Source organism: Andrographis paniculata, unplaced genomic scaffold (genome assembly GCF_009805555.1).
Source record: "Andrographis paniculata isolate CXL003 unplaced genomic scaffold, ASM980555v1 Contig60END, whole genome shotgun sequence".
NCBI classification, from domain to species: Eukaryota; Viridiplantae; Streptophyta; class Magnoliopsida; order Lamiales; family Acanthaceae; genus Andrographis; species Andrographis paniculata.
In genome coordinates, this window is record NW_026137596.1 from 6,845,882 (window position 1) to 6,864,387 (window position 18,506).

Consider the following 18,506-nt stretch of genomic DNA (forward strand, 5'->3'; position numbering starts at 1 on the left):
ACTAAAATGCTTTTATAATTATTAACATTGAAATATCAAATACAAATATTATTTATTTAATTATTATTTACGGGGAAGATTATGATGCTGATTTGAAAAAATCGGGACCGAGCAGCCCAAATCTTTATTAAAAATAGTACGTGTTGTTTGTAATAATGACATTTGTTGTTTGTTTATAATTATACGTGTGTTGTGCAAGTATATATCATGTGCTTAAATGAACTATTGTATGTGTGTGAGATTATATCATGTGTTGTGTTTGTATTATATAAATATAAATGATGCGTTGTCACTAACATTACCGTGTGTTTTTTGCTAGTTATCTATGTGATGTTAGTTCATGTGTTGTGTTTGTATTATATTAATATAAATGATATGTTTGTTGTCACTAACATTACCGTATGCTACTTGTTAGATCTCTGTGTGTATTGTTAACACAGTAGCCGCCATCAATATTTATATAGCCATTATTTATATTACTTAGGTGTGTCAGACTGTATATATATATTGATATGTAATATATATATGTATATATATAAATAATGATTTGTTATGTAATAATAATAATGTAATATATATATGTATATTATATAAATAATGATTTGTTATGTAATAATAATAATATAATATAAATATGAAGTGTATATATATATATATATGTACGAGTGTGTTTTTGTATATAAAATATATATATAAGTGAATAATTTTTTTGATTTGATTGGAGATGTAAAGATGATGGCAAGAAGATGTGAGTGGAGATGGAGAGCTTTTCTTATTATTATTTTTTTTTTATATCATATTATACAAACAAATGCACATATATATATAGCAATTCAGGCGGTGTAATTTGAGAATTAAATGCATCCACATTGTGACGACGTAGCCACTGCGTATTGGGTATGTAATTGCTACGTATATAACATTCTCCCTTGGATGCCTCTGTACAATGAATGTGCCTCGTTAAAACCTTACTATGAAAAGACCCTGTAGAAAAAAATCATAGTGAAGGAAAAAGAGTACATCATTCTTGTATTAATGCGTTCCCCCTGTTTTGGACTTTATTTGATGTCTTTCATCCGACGCATTCCAATTCCTTGCACCAGTTTGTTGAATGTTTCAGTCGGTAGCGCCTTCATAAATAAATCTGCAAAATTTTCAGACGATCGAATTTGTTGCATATTAATTTCACCACTTTTCTGAAGATCGTGAGTGAAAAAGAATTTTGGAGATATGTGTTTTGTCCGATCGTCTTTAATATATCCTTCTTTTAATTGAGTTATACAAGCTGCATTATCTTCGAATAATATTGTATGAGGTAATACATCATCAGAAATCAAGCCACAAATTTTCTGAATATGGCAAGTCATGGACCTCAACCAAACGCATTCACGACTGGCTTCGTGAATTGCTAAAATCTCAGCATGGTTTGAAGAAGTAGCTGTTATCGTCTGTTTAGCAGATCTCAAAGAGATTGCAGTTCCGCCACAAGTAAATAAATAGCCAGTTTGAGATTTTGCTTTGTGTGGATTAGACAGATAACCAATATCAGCATAACCAATTAATTCATTTTGAGATTCACTTGAGTAAAATAAACCGAGGTCATGAGTCCCCTGAAGGTAACGAAAAATGTGTTTGATACCATTCCAATGGCGCTTTGTGGGGGATGTGTTAAACCTGGCCAGTAGATTTACTAAAAAAGATATATCTGGCCTGGTACAATTTGCAAGGTACATTAATGCGCCAATAACGTTGAGATATGGTACATCGGGGTCAAGTATTTCTTCATTTTCTTCTCTTGGCCTAAATGGATCTTTGCTGGGATAAAGGGATCTGACCACCATTGGTGTACTCAGAGAGTGAGATTTATCTATATAAAATTGTTTTAATACCTTTTGGGTATATGTGGACTGATGAATAAATACCCCATTGTCCACATGATCCACTTGTAATCCCAGACAATATTTTGTCTTTCCAAAATCTTTGATCTCAAATTCTTTCTTTAGATATTCCATTGCAATTTGAATCTCTTAAGGAGTTCCAATTAAATTGAGATCATCAACATATATTGCAATAATGACAAAATTTGATCCATTTTTCTTTATAAAGACATATGGGCATATTGGATCATTAGTATAACCTTCTTTTATTAAGCAGTCACTGAGACGGTTATACCATATTCGCCCTGATTGTTTAAGTCCATACAATGACTTTTTCAATTTGATGGAATACGATTCCCTTGGGTTTAATTTGTATGCTTCAGGCATATTGAATCCCTCAGGAACTTTCATATAAATATTAGTATCCAAGAAGTCATAAAGATATGCAGTAACTACGTCTAAAAGACGCATATCGAGCTTTTATCGCACTGCTAAGCTCACAAGGTATCTTAAAGTTATTCCATCAAAAATTGGAGAGTATGTTTCATCAAAATCTACTCCAGGTCTTTGTGAGAATCCCTGAGCTACAAGACGGGCTTTATATCTCACAATTTTATTATGCTCATTTTTTTTTTCGTACAAACACCCATTTGTATCCAACTGGTTTTATACCATCCGGTGTTTGAATTATTAGTCCGAAGACCTCCCTTTTGTTTAATGAGTCAAGCTCTGATTGAATCGCATGTTCCCATTTTGGCAAGTCATTTCTTTGCCGACATTCATGAACTGATTTTGGCTCTGGATCCTCGTTTTCTTCCATTATATCAAGTGTTAAACTGTATGCAAAGGCATTATCAATAATTGCCTCTTTACGATTCCAACATTTTCTTGAAGTAACATAGTTAATTAAGTTTTCAATAATCTCATCATGTTCTTCAAGATCATGCTCTTATGGAGCAATTATTTCAGGGTTAACTTCCTCGTTAGATTGAGGTTTATCAATGTCATTCATGATATTTTCATGATTATCATAATTAATTCCTCTTTTCTTTCGAGGATGTTTGTCTTTGGAACCGAGTGGTCTACCACGCTTTAAGCGTGTCACTGATTCATTAGCACTTGCAATTTGTCCATCAGGGACAATTATTTTAGTTGGAGCATTAGCAGGTTGGATATATGATCGAGTGACTTTGCTTGAGTCATTGAATGCATCCGGTAACTGATGTGCAATATTTTGCAAATGTATAATACGTTGAACTTCTAGTTCACACTGCTTTGTACGAGGATCACAAAAATTCAATGGGATTTTCCAATTAATATCCCTTTTCAGTTCATCTCTGTCTTCCCCTGATGCCGGAAAATATGATTCATCAAAATGACAATTTGCAAATCTTGCAGTGAATAAATCACCCGTCATGGGTTCAAGATATTTTATAATTGACTGCGATTCATATCCGACATAAATTCCCAATCTACGTTGAGGACCCATTTTTGTACGTTTGAGGGGTGGAATAGGAACATAAATAGCACACCAAAAAATACGTAGATGAGATATATTTGTTTCGTGACCAAATACTAACTGCATTGGGGAATATCTATGATAGCTTGTCGGCTTCATTCTTATAAGTGTTCCTGCATGTAAGATTGCATGCCCCCAAACTGAAATGGACAACATAGACCTCATCAGTAATGGTCTAGAAATCAATTGCAATCTTTTCATAAGTGATTTGGCCAGATCATTTTATGTATGAACATGAGCAACCGGGTGCTCTACATTAATTCCAATCGACATGCAATAATCATCAAATGCATTCGATGTATATTCACCAGCATTATCCAGACGTATAGTCTTAATTGGATTATTGGGGAATTGTGTCTGTTTAATAATTTGGGCAAGCAATCTCACAAATGCCATATTGTGAGTAGATAATAAACAGACATGTGACCATCTCGTAGATGCATCAATAAGCACCATAAAATATTTAAATGGCCCATATGGTGGGTCTATTGGTCCACATATATCCCCGTGTATTCTTTCCAAAAATATAGGCGATTCAACACCTACTTTAGCTGGCGATGGTCTGGCTATCAATTTTCCTTGAGTGCAGGCAACACAGGTTAACTCATTTGAGTTTAACACTTTTTGACCTTTTAATGAATGGCCATACGAATTCTCAATTATTCGTCTCATCATTATACTGTCAGGATGCCCAAGGCGATCATGCCATATTTGAAAATCGGTAGTCTTTTGATCTACCATGAGGTGTGTTTCAACAATACCTAATCTGGCATAGTATAAGCCAGTAGAGAGTGACGGTAATTTCTCAATGATGTATTTCTTTTTATCAATGATATTGGTGATCAATAAAAATTCACCATCGGTATCACTCATATTTCAATGTGATAACCATTTTCCTGAATGTCATGAAAGCTCAGTAAATTTCTTTGAGCTTTAGTGGCCAACAGTGCATACTGTATCACAATTTTCGTCCCCGCGGGGAGAAATATAATGGTTTCTCCAGAGCCTTCAATTAATTTTGCACTGCCACTTATTGTATTGACATTCATTCTTTCCCTTTTCAAATGGGAGAAATATTTTTCGTGTTTCAATATAGTATGTGTCGTTGCACTATCAATAAAACACATATTTGCATGATTTTGATTGGCATCCATTTAACCTTCAAATATAAATAAACGCAATATTAATAAGGCATATATAAGCATTACAAAATACATTACAAAAAGGTAATATGCAATAATTTAAATATTACAAAATATAAAATGACACAATATGTCTATCACTGGGGGTTTGTTGGATCTACGACAAAATTTGCTATATCAAGATGCGTTGTGTTGTAATCCAGAGGATCATCATCGGGGTTGTCATCATTATCAATGTGATTAGTCTCGACTTCCTTCCCCTTTTTTCTGCAGTGAGGCTTGATAAAGATCAGTTAGGTGTTTGGCTATTCTGCAGGTATTGGCCCAAAGGCCTTCAATGTCACACCGATTACAAATGCCGATTTGCCTCTTTCTCTGTTTAGCCTTTTCGGCTATATCCCCATATTGAGGTTTACTCTACTTCTTGTTAATGTCAATACCGCGGGTGATTGTAAGGTGTATATCGACCACATTGACTCTCACGACCGCGACCACGTCCACGGCCTCTACCACGTCCTCAGCTTCGTTCAGAAAATGTCACGTTCACTTCAGGGAACGGACTAGAACCAGTGGGCCGGGAATAATGATTTTTCATCAGTAACTCATTATTTTGCTCAGCTAATAAAAGACATGCAATAAGCTGTGAGTACATTTGAAAGTTTTTCTCACGATATTGTTGCTGCAGCACAACATTAGAAGCATGGAAGGTAGAGAGAGTCTTTTCCAATTTATCATTCTTAGTAACATTTTCTCCACAGAGTTTTAACTGAGATGTAATCTGATAGATAACATAGTTGTACTCTGTAACAGTTTTAAAATCCTGCAACCGCAGGTTAAGCCAATCATGTCGGGCTTTCGGGAGAGTGATATATTTCAAGTGCCCAAATCTCTCCCTCAATTCATTTCACAAATCTAGTGGATCTTTCACCGTCAAATATTCAGATTGTAGAGGAATGTCCAAATGAAGACGGATGAAAACAATAGCCTAAGCCCGATCTTGGCTTGTAGCCGCATTTTTACTGGCAATTGTATGAACAAGGCCCATAGAAACCAGATGCATTTCTACATCCAGGGACCAAGTAAGAAAATTATTGCCGGTGAGAGACAGAGGTTTAAAAGAAAATTTTGCAAGATTTTTCATAGTTTGGAAAATAGGTAATATAGATAATATAAAAATAAAATTTACAAAAAATAAAATAGGCAAGAGTCTTCGTGCTGATAACGTGTTATGTAATAATAATATAATATAAATATAAAGTGTATATATATATGTATGTGTGTGTACGGGTGTGTGTTTGTATATAAAATATATATATAAGTGAATAATGTTTTGAATTGATTAGAGATGTAAAGATGATGGCAAGAAGATGTGAGTGGAGATGGAGAGCTTTTCTTATTTTTCTTTTGATAGCCGAAAAATATTTGTTGTTGTATATTAATTCGCAGGGAATTTTATTCGAAAATCAATGAGTGGAGTTTTTTTATAAAAGAATGGTCAGATATAGCAATTATGTAGTTGTAGACCCTGGATAGTTATCACAATTATTTATACTCGTTTTACTGGTGAGTTTCCAGGTCGAACACAGGGATTTAAAGTCATGAATTTCAATGTTAAAAATCTTGGAGAAGCGACGAAGAAACAAAAGGAGAGCCCGCTTCGAGCGGAGAACCTTCAACTACTGAAAGCGGTAAATAAAGCAGTAAGGAGTGAACGGGGTGAGCGAAGCGAAAGCGAGAGGATTGGGATGTGAGCGAGCGGCCTGATATATGTATATGTACATGAGCGAAGTAGAGTGAAAGAGAGGCGTTGTGTCTGAGCTGTGCGTTACTAAATGGGTAGAATTCCATGGATGCAGCGAGCGAATGACGTAGTTGTGTTATCGAAAGCATATATGTATTTTACGAAAATGATGACAGAAAGATGTTGTAATTATATAAACTCGATTATAAAGAACTCATCACACTGGTATTTTGGCCTGGGGGGGGATTTACAACAAGACTTCAATGACACCCAGAATTAAGACATTATAAGAAAGAAACCCTACTGTCACTAGGAATTTCTGCGACCTAATAGACCCCCGTCTATGTCCCGTTAATTTTCCCAATTTCTGCCTCATTAGTGGCTTTACCCCCTGATGTTGGTACTCTTTTATCAGAATCAAATTCAGCACAGTAATTAAGTAGGTCGACAAGGCTCCCGCGTACTTAACTACGTTGAACTACCTTGAGACCGCTTTTGGCGCATCACAAGGCTTAATTAATTAATTCGTCTCTCGCTCTATACCAGTGATGTGAAATTCTCTAAATTGATTTATATAAGTATGGAAAATTGTGGAAGGATTTAAATTGAAGAAGAGAATGATATTTCTTTATATACTATGAAAAATGCGAAAAGGATTAGACTACAAAGCTGTAAATGAAAGCATTAAGCTAGTCTAAGAAAGCATTAAAGACGTGGCCAAGGGAGAGGGACGACACCCACTCCCTTGGCCTTTCCTGTGGAGAACTTCCTTACAGGGTTGGAGCTCTCGGAAACAGGAAGACGACAAACGCTGTGTGTATTCTGAAAATTATCCAAGAATTCGATTCTTTTTACATACAGATATCTGGCCCTATTTATAGCAGCTGTAACGGGACGGTTGCAAGAAGCTGTTGGGTAGTTCCAACCGCTGGGCAGTTAAGCGGTTGCAGGTGGTTATTCTGTTGAAGCAGTTGCTGGCCATAACTCCCAGGGTGTCCGCTTCGCTTGCGTTGATGGCACAGATCTTCCTCGCTTGCTGGAGAGCAAGAGGGCATCAGCGTAGCACAGCTCGCTTGAGCTAGCTGGAATTGGAATAGCTGTACCGCTGCATTTGAAGTACTTAGTTGAAATTTGGTGATAGTCTGCAGCGGCGGGTATCTGGACTGTCGCTTGCAAGCGGGAGGGGCTATCGCTTGCGGCTATGAAGGTGGCCGCTTGCCTCTCGTGCCTTAGTGTTTTCAAGGTGTGTCTTGGGCGCTTGCGAGCGAAGGCGGCTGTCGCTTGCGGCGTCTGCCTTAGCTTTTCTGGCTCTAGAATACCGCTTAAGAGGGCAAAAAATCGTTAATAATCTCAACAACGAATTCTGGGTCATGCCTGGTGATGTAAATCAATATTGTATGCCGATTACGAATTATTTTGATGGTTCTTATGCAAAAATTCAAGTAACACACATTTTTGTCAAGCTAAGAATATGCTCATATTTGGAGTCATCAAACCTCCTCACACTAAACCTTTGTTCGTCCTCGAACAAACTGCATTAAAGGATCAAGAGGTTATTTCGTTCACGGCAATCAAGAAGTGCTAATAACCAGTGCCATGATTGGGAGTAGAGTGAATCTCAATTAGTAACAAGTGAAACACAAGTATTCAGCATGTCATTTGATTTAACGAGATTGGAGTTGTCCAGGTATTGTCAACTTTGTTCGCTTAGCAGAGATTCTTTTTTTGATCTAGGAAACCTTCAGCCGAAGGGCGTGGAGAATATATGTATATATATATATATATTTTTTTTTTTTGGATCGTGAGTTTCAAACAAACATTGTGTCTGCTCATGATCTTATTAGGTTCTCGCACGCCTAGGCCTTTTCAGTTCCTTTGTAATGATAGGTCCTCCCTGCTTTGCTTGCATCGTATCTTAAACCAAATTTAAGGACTTCTCTTTTCAAGTTATGCCTTATGAGCAAAGTCGAAAAACCTGGTCACTTGCCTTACCGAGTATGGAAAGTTGAAACGAAGGGGGCACTAGTTTTTCACAAGTCTCTTTCGCTGTTACTTAGTCTAACACTAGTGTTCGAGTTATGGTGAAGTTCGAAGGACAAGTACTTAGTCTGATGTGCTTAGGTTGTCTAACTCTACTCTAGAACATATCACAAAGTTAACCAAGCAGAATATCACAGGAATTTCACATAAGAGCACATACTTCAGGTTATGTTAGGCATACAATAAAGAAAAATTGTCACGAGTTACCAAAAATTGTTGTCTCCTTGATTGATGTTATGTACAGCCCTTGTTATTCTTAATTTTTCATGGGTGAGGACCTTTCTTTATTTCTTCTTTTCGCTTGCTGGTCCTCGCCCTTGAGGAAGGTTGCGTGATATCTGCCGCACTAGGTCTTCCAATCGGAGGAGATTCCTGGCTGTGTCAAGCTGTTGTTCCATTAGGATGGCGTTTTGTTGGGTAAGGGCTGCGAGAGCTTTCATGATTTCATGCAGCGTCGTACCCATGCTTGCAGCCAGGGTCTCTAGCGCTTCCACTCGCTCTTCTAGTGCGGCAGTCGCTTTTTTTCCAGCAGTCAGTTCATCACCCAGACTCCTAGCGTATGTGTCTATTAATGTCTGAGTCATCATGTATTGGGTGAGAATGGCTGAGTCGAGTTCATCCAATCTTCTTTCAATATTTTCCAGTGATGCGCGGGAGGCTGATGGTCCAGCACCCGCCGCTTCTGGTGATTGTCGCTCGCTCTCAGCTGAACTGATATCCACTGGCTCTTCCTCGTTTTGGGAATCGGGTGCTGGCTCAGGGGAGACATCCCTGAGGAATACTAGCTGCCTCGCTGCCTCGTACTCCTGCTGCTCTGCTTTCTTCTTTTGTAAATATCTTCTGAATCGCAGCTGGAGTTGAGTCAGCGGTTTCCAGTATTTTAGCAGCTTGACCAGCACCTTCATTTTCCTTTTTCTTTCTCGCTCGAGCTGCTGCATTCGTTCGATTCGTTGTACTGCGGCAAGCAGCTGAGCTTTCTGTTCTTGGAACTTCCTGTCCTGTTCCTCCTCCTCCTCTTCTATAAGTGTTTTATCAGATTTGGTTGAGGCAGGAGTCAGAATTTCTGCGGGTGTCCCGATCATGGTATGCGTTCCTGGGCTGCTTGGGGATACCTGCAAGACAGGAAGATTTAGAATCACTGCCTCCACCTCTTCGGCTTCATTGGCAGCTTCAGCGGTTGTGGCAGCGGGGACCTCGGCGGGATATTCTTTGTATGATTCAATGGTGACATCGATCCCGCCAATAGTTTCTTCGGTGAATATGGTCTCCCGCTCCTCCTCTGCTCCAGCAGCAGTAGGCTCCACCGCTCCCGGCTGGTTAACGGGTGTGGTTTCTTTGCCTATTCCAACAGCAGTTGGCTCACCTGCCCCCTGTTGGTCGAAGGGAACAGGTTCATCGCCAGATGGGCTTGGCAAAACCTCCTCTGTTGCTGGCCGTGCCGGCGAAGGTCTCTCGGGTTGGGCGGTGGGTTCTCTGATGACGATCCCCTTCCGTAGTCTGGAGAGGGGAATCGTGTCCTCGCTTGACTCTATATCCACCGCTTTCCCCTTCCCTTTCTCCTGCCTTGTCGCTCGCCGAGGGGGTGTTGGGTTTTTTCGCAGTGCTTCTTTCACCCTCGGCTTTTTGACAGGCGGTGGAGCAGGGTCTTCTTGTTTCTTTGACCTCTTTTCGCCCACGGCCGCTCGCGGCGCCTTTCCTTCCTTATTACTCCTAGTTGTTTCAGCCCCAAATAGATTTTCCTCAATCTCCCGAGCGAAGCGGAGGGCTTCCTCTTCCTCATCGCTGGGAGCTTCATTGGAAACTGTTCTCTCAGAGTCTGGCTCGGTATGGGGTGTCACATCTTCTCTTATGATTTCCCCCCCCACAAATTTCATCTTTCTTTTTGGTGGAGGGGGCGCTGCCGCTTGTGCTTTCCTCTTTTTCTGCTTGGGGATGAGAGTGAACCCTTTGGACTCCAGCCAATTTTTGTGGAAGGCCGCTGGGACAAGCGGCTTCATTTGGAGTTCTGGGGCTGGAGTGGGCAAATCAACGCCCGCGCGACGGCAAAGTTCTGTGATCAGGGTCCCGTGACCCAATGTTCTGTCTCCACTTCTTCGATCCCAGATGTCTAAGCCGATGATCGCGCCCAAATCCACATCGTTCGATTCCTCCAAGATTGAGCGAAGGGCTATGAGGTAGTCAGGACGAATGTCAGTGGTGTGAGCAGTGATCATTATTCTGCTCAACGACCACTTCACCCATTCCTTTTTCTCTTCGTCCACCGACCCGAACTTCAGGTTTCTTTTCTCATATGCAGGGGTGGTGGCGAAGGTCCTGTATAGCGACTGTAGTTCAAGTGAACTGCAGACCTCCGTAGCCTTCAGCTTGTCTTGCATCTCTTGGCCGGGGTAGTGGTGTTCCCAACCCAAGAGTCGGTTGATCTTCCTGGCTGAGCAGTCTACCCATTTTCCCCGAACGTAGACATGTTTTAGACTCTCAGCCTGATTCAGATTAGCGTAAAACTCCCTCACCAGTGATACATCCACTGGTTCATTGGGGTTTCTGATCAACCAAGACAGACCCCGCTCCTCCAGCCAGTCAGAGAGCGGGCCTGTGATCTTCTCGGGGTCAAATCCTCTCTCGTAGAGGATCCCCATTGCCTTCATCCGCTCGTACGCCGCCGCTGCGTCAATGTTGGAAAAGTGCAGTTTGTCATACTGCTTCGATCTCAATACGTCCTTTGCAGCGTCGGCAGCATTCTTCTTGGAGATATTGCTCCGGAATGCCTTCATTTTCCTTGGCGGTGCTTCTAGGCAGGCAAATTTGTTTTTAAGCTCCTTCAGCTGGTACTCCTTCAGCTGTTCGTATTCCGATTCTTCTAATTCCAGCCACCAGTCGCTCACCGGATACCTCTGCTCTGTTTCCTCAGTGTATTCGAATCTGAGGTATTCCTCCGGGAACTCTGGGATGAATTTTCGGAATGGCAGTGACTTAAGCTGCCTGAGCTTCCCCCAGTCTTCTGTTAGCTCCAATACTCTCCTCCTCTTGTAGTATGCCTCAGGTGGCGCTGGCTCTACTAATTCTGCCCCTGAGGTTGTTGTCACCACCTTACGTCCGTCCGTGGATTTGATTCTTTGGACTCTTCGTTCGATCCTCTCCTCAACTTTCTCAAACTCCTTCTTCAACGTTTCTTGCTTTGCTGGATCTATTTTGCTAAGCTTGTCCTGAAACTAGGGTTTCCAGAATTATTGTTTGTCATACGAACATTATGAATCCTGCCTCATTATCTTTAAATGTAAATAACATCCATATAAGGCAATCACATTCAAAGTTCCGGTGATTTTAACCCTAAATTCTCCCCCTCACAACGAAACAGAACACTACTGTAAACGTTACGTTGTGAAAAAGGGAGAAAATCACAAAACAAAACCTAACCTACAGATTAGAGTGAAATTCATCCGTAGAAAGCAAGTATATTAGTTATTGTATCTAAATCTAGCATATGACAGACTTAGATTCACAGAAATCGAACAGGCAAACATTTTCGCAAAAATGAAGAACAGTGAAATATCGGGAAAATAATTTGCGATTCTGTGTTTTTAAACGTTAAATCGGCGAGAATCAACCGTAAAATAGAGTTTATGTACTAAGGTTAACCTAGATCTTACCTTAGATGAAGCTATTATTGGTTGAAATGGTGAGATTTTGAAAAATTTTCGCTCTGAGAGTGGCGGTTACTAAAGCTTCGGGAGGAAGTTACTGTAGGGCAAAAGTGGAAAAATGACTGTGGACTGGGGTATTTATAGATTTTCTCAAGACTCTCTGGAGGACAAGCGGAGCGATGCCAAGTCCACTGTAAATACTTATAAAGGTATAGGGGAGGGTATTTCAGGGCGGGCGAGCGGTTAAAGCAACACTTCTATATACCTAAGACTGACACAAAAGCGAAAATGAAGCGGTGCTGAGTGAGCGATGCTACTCCCCCAGTTAATATCAGGGTGAAACAAGCGGAGCGGTGGTTGACTTGGGTCAGGCTTAGGTTGGAAGTTAAAATGCTAACACTAAACTATTCCTATAAAGCGATAATCCTATTCTAATGAAAGCGATAAAATTATGAAATCTATATATGAAAGCGGTAAAGGAAAGCTTGTAAATTTTAACTATGAAAGCGATAAGTTTTAACTAGAAAAGCAATAAAAGAAAGCTGTAAATTGGCGGATATAAGATTGGGCTTCTGGATTCTTTTCACGAAATTCTATCATCGCTTGAGCTTCTGAACCTCAATCAGATTAATCTCTGCATTGGCCTGTTGCAACACAGGCCCTTCAATATACGGTTTCAGCCTCGCTCCATTCACCAAGAAGGAATCTTTCTCTCCGGGGGTCTCCACATTGTTAATCCTTATGGCTCCACTTGGCAGCACTTGTCTGACAATATACGGCCCAGTCCACCGTGACTTCAATTTTCCTGGGAATAAGTGGAGCCTAGTGTCATATAAAAGAACTTTGGATCCCACCGCAAACTCTTTCTTTTTCAACTTCTTGTCATGATAGAATTTCATCCTTTCCTTATAGATCTTTGCGCTTTCATATGCAAGGTATCGGAACTCGGTCAGATCGAGCAATCTTTTCGTGCGCCTCTCCTGCGCTGGGAGAAGATCAAAATTGAGATACTTGATAGCCCAGTACGCACGATGCTCTAGTTCCAGCGGTAGGTGGCAGGCTTTTCCATATACAAGCCGATAAGGGGACATTCCAATTGGAGTCTTGAAGGCTGTTCTATAGGCCCACAGCGCATCATCCAATTTTTCTGCCCAATTCTTGCGACTCTTATTTACTGTGGTCTGGAGGATGTGTTTGATCTCTCTATTTGAAACTTCCACTTGACCGCTCGCTTGTGGATGATAGGGGGTAGTTAAATGTTGACGAACACCATATTGTTGAAGGCAAGATTGCAGCGCCTTATTCACAAAATGGGTGCCTCCGTCGCTTATTATTGTTCTAGGGACCCCAAACCTTGGAAATATGGTATATTTTAGGAAGCGGATCACTGATCGAGCATCATTTGTGGTGAGCGCTTGCGCTTCAACCCACTTACTCACGTAATCCACCGCCACCAGAATGTATTGTTTCCCATTAGAAGGTGGAAAGGGACCCATAAAATCTATCCCCCATACATCAAATATGTCCACAAACAAGACTCCAGTTTGGGGCATCTCATCTTTCTTCGAAATGGACCCCAGTCTTTGACATTTGTCGCAAGCTTTGGCAAAGGCATCTGCATCTTTTTGTAGGGTAGGCCAAAAGAAACCTGACTGCAAAACTTTGGCCGCTGTGCGCATGCCAGCGAAATGCCCTCCTACATGGGACCCGTGACATTCGTTCAAGATCAGCGGGATCTCAGACTCCGCTACACAGCGACGGATTATCCCATCTGAGCCGATGTTGAACAAATAAGGTTCATCCCAAAAATAATCCTTTGCCAAACTGAGCAATCTCTTCTTTTCCCGTTGTACAGTGTGTGCTGGAAACTGTCCTGTAGTTAAAAAGTTGGCCAGGTCAGCGAACCATGGCTCTTTCGCTTGCACCAGGAACAGCTTCTCATCTGGGAATTGTTCATTGATTCCAGGAGATTTGTCCTCCTCTTGTTGCAACCTACTGAGGTGATCTGCCACATGATTTTCCTTTCCCTTCTTATCCTTGATTTCTATATCGAATTCCTGGAGCAACAAAACCCATCTAATCAAGCGGGCTTTTGTCTCCTTTTTCTCCATCAAATATTTAATGGCTGCATGGTCAGTGTGAACAATAGTCTTGCTTCCAATAAGATACTGCCTGAATTTCTCAAAAGCGAAGACAATAGCTAGCAGCTCTTTCTCGGTGGTAGTGTAATTCTTTTGAGCAGAGTCCAGCGCTTTACTTGCATAGTAAATGACGTTAAGTTTAGACTCCACCCTTTGTCCTAGTACAGCGCCGACGGCATAATCACTTGCATCCGTCATTAACTCGAATGGCTCACTCCACACTGGTGCTGAAATTATAGGAGCAGAGGTCAGCTTATCCTTCAGTATTTGAAAAGCCTCCTCACACTCGCTTGACCAGCGGAATTGAGTATCCTTGCACAGCAGTGACGTGAGTGGTTGTGTGATTTGACTGAAACCTCTGATAAAACGACGGTAAAATCCCGCGTGACCCAGAAAGCTTCGCACTCCTTTCTCATTCGAGGGCGCTGGCATTTTTTCGATTACACTAATTTTTGATCTATCTACCTCTATACCGGCAGACGAGATCTTATGGCCCAAGACAATTCCTTCATTCACCATAAGGTGACATTTTTCCCAGTTCAGCACGAGATCAGTCTCTATGCATCGGAGGAGTACTTTTTCCAGATTATTCAGGCATCTGGAAAATGTCTTGCCATACACCGAGAAATCATCCATAAAAACTTCAATACAGGAGTCCAGGAGATCACTGAAAATATGGTACATGCATCGCTGGAAGGTGGCCGGAGCGTTGCACAGCCCGAACGGCATCCTCCTATAAGCGAAAGTCCCATATGGACAAGTGAATGTGGTCTTCTCACAGTCCTCCGGTTTGATGGGAATTTGATGATAGCCTGAGTAGCCATCGAGGAAACAGTAGTATTCGTGACCTGCGAGCTTCTCAAGGCATTGATCAAGGAAGGGAAGTGGGAAATGATCCTTCTTTGTGGCTGAATTCAGTTTTCTGTAGTCGATGCAAACCCTCCATCCCGTGACAGGTCTTGTCATGAAGACCTCCCCATCGTCGCTTGTCTGTTCAACGAATCCTCCTTTCTTGGGAACCACCTGGGTTGGGCTAACCCACTGGCTGTCACTGATAGGGTATATGATTCCTGCATCGAACAATTTGATCACCTCTTTCTTGACTACTTCTTGCATATTTTCGTTCAAACGCCGCTGAGGCTGTCTACATGGTTTTGCATCAGCGTCCAGCCTTATATGGTGCATACACACCGCTGGGCTGATTCCTTTAATGTCTGAGATTTTCCATGCAAACGCCGCTTGATTTCTTCTGAGAAGTGAGATGAGCTGAGCCTCTTGGTCCGGCAGTAATAAGGCGGAGATTATCAGCGGGTAACTCTCCTCCGGCCCAAGGAATATATATTTGAGGTGTTCAGGTAATTTCTTCAGCTCATCCTTATTGTTGGTCTCGCTCGCTGGTTCCCTATTCGCTTGTTCAATGGATTCAGTGGGCGCTTGAATGTCGTCGCTTGCCTCAGCTGAATTCTTTTTATCTTCCAGTTCGAGCGATCCATTACCTGAAATTCCTTCCAGGCTATCAAGTGTAACATGGTTCTCAAAAGTTATTATTTCATTTAACTCATTGATAAAATCACAATTTTCTTCCTGGGGTTGGCGCAGTGCTGAGTTCATGGAAAATGTGACTTTATCACCACCAAAACTCAAGGATATTTTTCCTTCAGCAACATTTATTGTAGCTTGAGCGGTGGCTAGGAAAGGTCTCCCTAATATAATTGGAATGTCGCGGTCTTCGCTCATTTCCATAATAATGAAATCTGCAGGGAAAATAAATTTGTTTACTTGCACGAGTACATCACGAATGATTCCTTTAGGCAATCTTATTGATTTATCGGCAAGCTGAATTACAGTTCTGCATGCTTCTAATTCATAAAGCCCTAATTTAGAGAAAAGCGAGAAGGGCATAAGATTGATACTTGCACCTAAATCACATAATGCCCTAATCGGCTCTAAATTTCCTATTATACAACTAATGATAAAACTCCCAGGATCGCTGAGTTTCTTCGGGAGGTCCTCCTTAAATACGGCACTGCACACACTTTCCAGCTGCACCGCTGCCACTTCATCAGGAAATGCCCGCTTCCGATTGATTATATCCTTGATAAACTTAGCGTAATGTGGCATCTGAGACAAAGCATCAGCAAACGGTATAGTAATTTGAAGACTACGGAAAGTATGTACAAACTTATCAAACTCCTTGGAGTTGTCCTTCTTCCCAAATCGTGCGGGAAAGGGAGCTCGAACCAAAGGCTGAGCAATATCCCTTTCCTTCGGGTCAGACTCCTGAGCGGCTGGTATCGCTCGAGGTTGGGATGGACCTTGCTCCTTAGATGGAATCTGTGTAATTTCATCCTGCACAGGCATATTAGCAACAATAGGGGAAGAAGATTGATTCATACCTCTGTCTGGCAGTGGTGGCGATTGCGTCCTTTTTCCTCCTCTAGTTTCGATGGCCTTTGCTTGGTTCGGGACAGTCTCGACTGTCCCAGGCAACGTTCCTTTCTGCTTCAGCTTCAGCGCTTCAGCAATCTGCCCGACTTGTACTTCCAGCATTTTGATCGAAGCAGATGTGTTTCTTTGGAACTCCTGATTCGCTCGCTCTGTGTTCCTCCAGAGTTCCTCCAGACTCAACGGGACTTGTGCCGCTGTGGGAGGTTGAGCGAATGCATGTGCCTGCTGCGGGAAATGGGGGGTTTGATTGTATTGTTGATGATGTGGATGATATCCCCCTTGGATATATTGTTGTGCAGCGAACTGTTGTGGCCTCTGAAATTGTTGCTGAGGACGCGGTCCAGCGGGGCCTTGAACTTGCCCTTTTTGGAACTGCTGGAATTGGGGGGCATTTCTGCCAGCCATATAAAAGACCTCCGCCGGGTTCTGAGCTTCCTCATTTGAATACTCAGCAACCTGCGGACATTTTTGGTCATCATAAGCTTTCTCCTCGCATTCCGCGGCCTCATGTAATGCTTGTTTTCCTTTAGTACGCAGGTCCTGCTTCATAAGCTTAGACAGCTCCTTCACTTGGATTGACAAACTGTCGATCCTTGCATCGTGAGATACGGAAGTAGGGACCTGGTACAGACCCCTCGATGGCTCGGGCCTGTTGGACTCTGGCCAACTTGACTGATTGGCCGCCATCTTCTCAATCAAAGCCCTCGCTTCAGAGGCACAACGCCCCATAAGCGAGCTTCCTGCCGCTGCATCTAAGGACATTCTGAGTTCAGGAGTAATTCCTGAGTAAAAAATCTGAAGTTCCATGAAGTCCGGTATTTCGTGATGAGGGCAGTTGCGGAGTAGTTGTTTGAATCGGCTCCAGGCTTTTGGAAGGGTCTCATCACTCGCCATCTTGAAAGTAAGTATTTCATTCCTCTGGCGAATGGTCTTTGATACAGGATGGTATTTGCTCACGAAGGCCTGCGCTGCTTCCTTGAATGAGCCAGGGATCGGATAAAGATTATCAAACCATTTCCTGGCCTCTCCTGTTAAAGAAAAGGGAAACAGAATCAGTTTGGCAGCGTCCTCCGTGATGCCGTGCGATTTGGAGGTGGCAGCGATCCTATTAAAGTTCTGTAAGTGTTCGTAAGGGCTTTCATTGAGCAGCCCATGAAATTGGCTCTGGCTCGCCAGGCTGACGAGCGCTGGTTTCACCTCATAATGGCCAGAGCCTCTGGGCGCAGAACTTGTAATTAAAGTGTGATCCAGAAGGGTCTGGTAGTGAACATCCATGGGGACTTCAGCAAGTGGGCGATCAGCAGCCCTATGACCCTCAGCCCTCTGGTAAGGCTCAGCAGTAGGTGGTGGGGGAATGATGGTTGTGGGTATCGCAGCGGTGGTGGTAGCTTGTGCCGCTTGGGAAGCAATAAATGCTCCCTGCGCAGCTTGAGTTTGTTCCACCTGAGCGAGGTGCGCTTGCAGCCCCGCCATTCCTTGTTGAATGCTACTGAGGGCTCTCAATAGCTGCTCCTCAGTCTGTGAAAGTGCAGGAGGAATGACAGTAGGGACCACAGTGGGGACGTGGAGCGGCACCTCCTGCGAAGATGCAGATGTGGCGGAGTTTGAAGATGTCCCAGCGGCAGTCTGGAAAGCTGGGATGACAGTAGGAGGAGCGGTGGCATTTCCTTGGTTCGCCATGAGTTGTTCTCGCACTTGCTCTCGGAACAGACGTCTCTGTGATCGAGAGGAGGGAGTAGGACTCGTGGGACGCTGAAAACGCTTCGGACCCCTACAAAATGGCAGCCACATACAAAAATTTAAAGTTAGAAGAATTTTAATTAAATACAAAAAGCATGATTACAACGAATTAAAAGTAAATTATGGCGCTTCAAAAGATTTCCAACAGATACTTTTCATGAGTTTCAAATCCCCGGCAACGGCGCCAAATTATGATAGCCGAAAAATATTTGTTGTT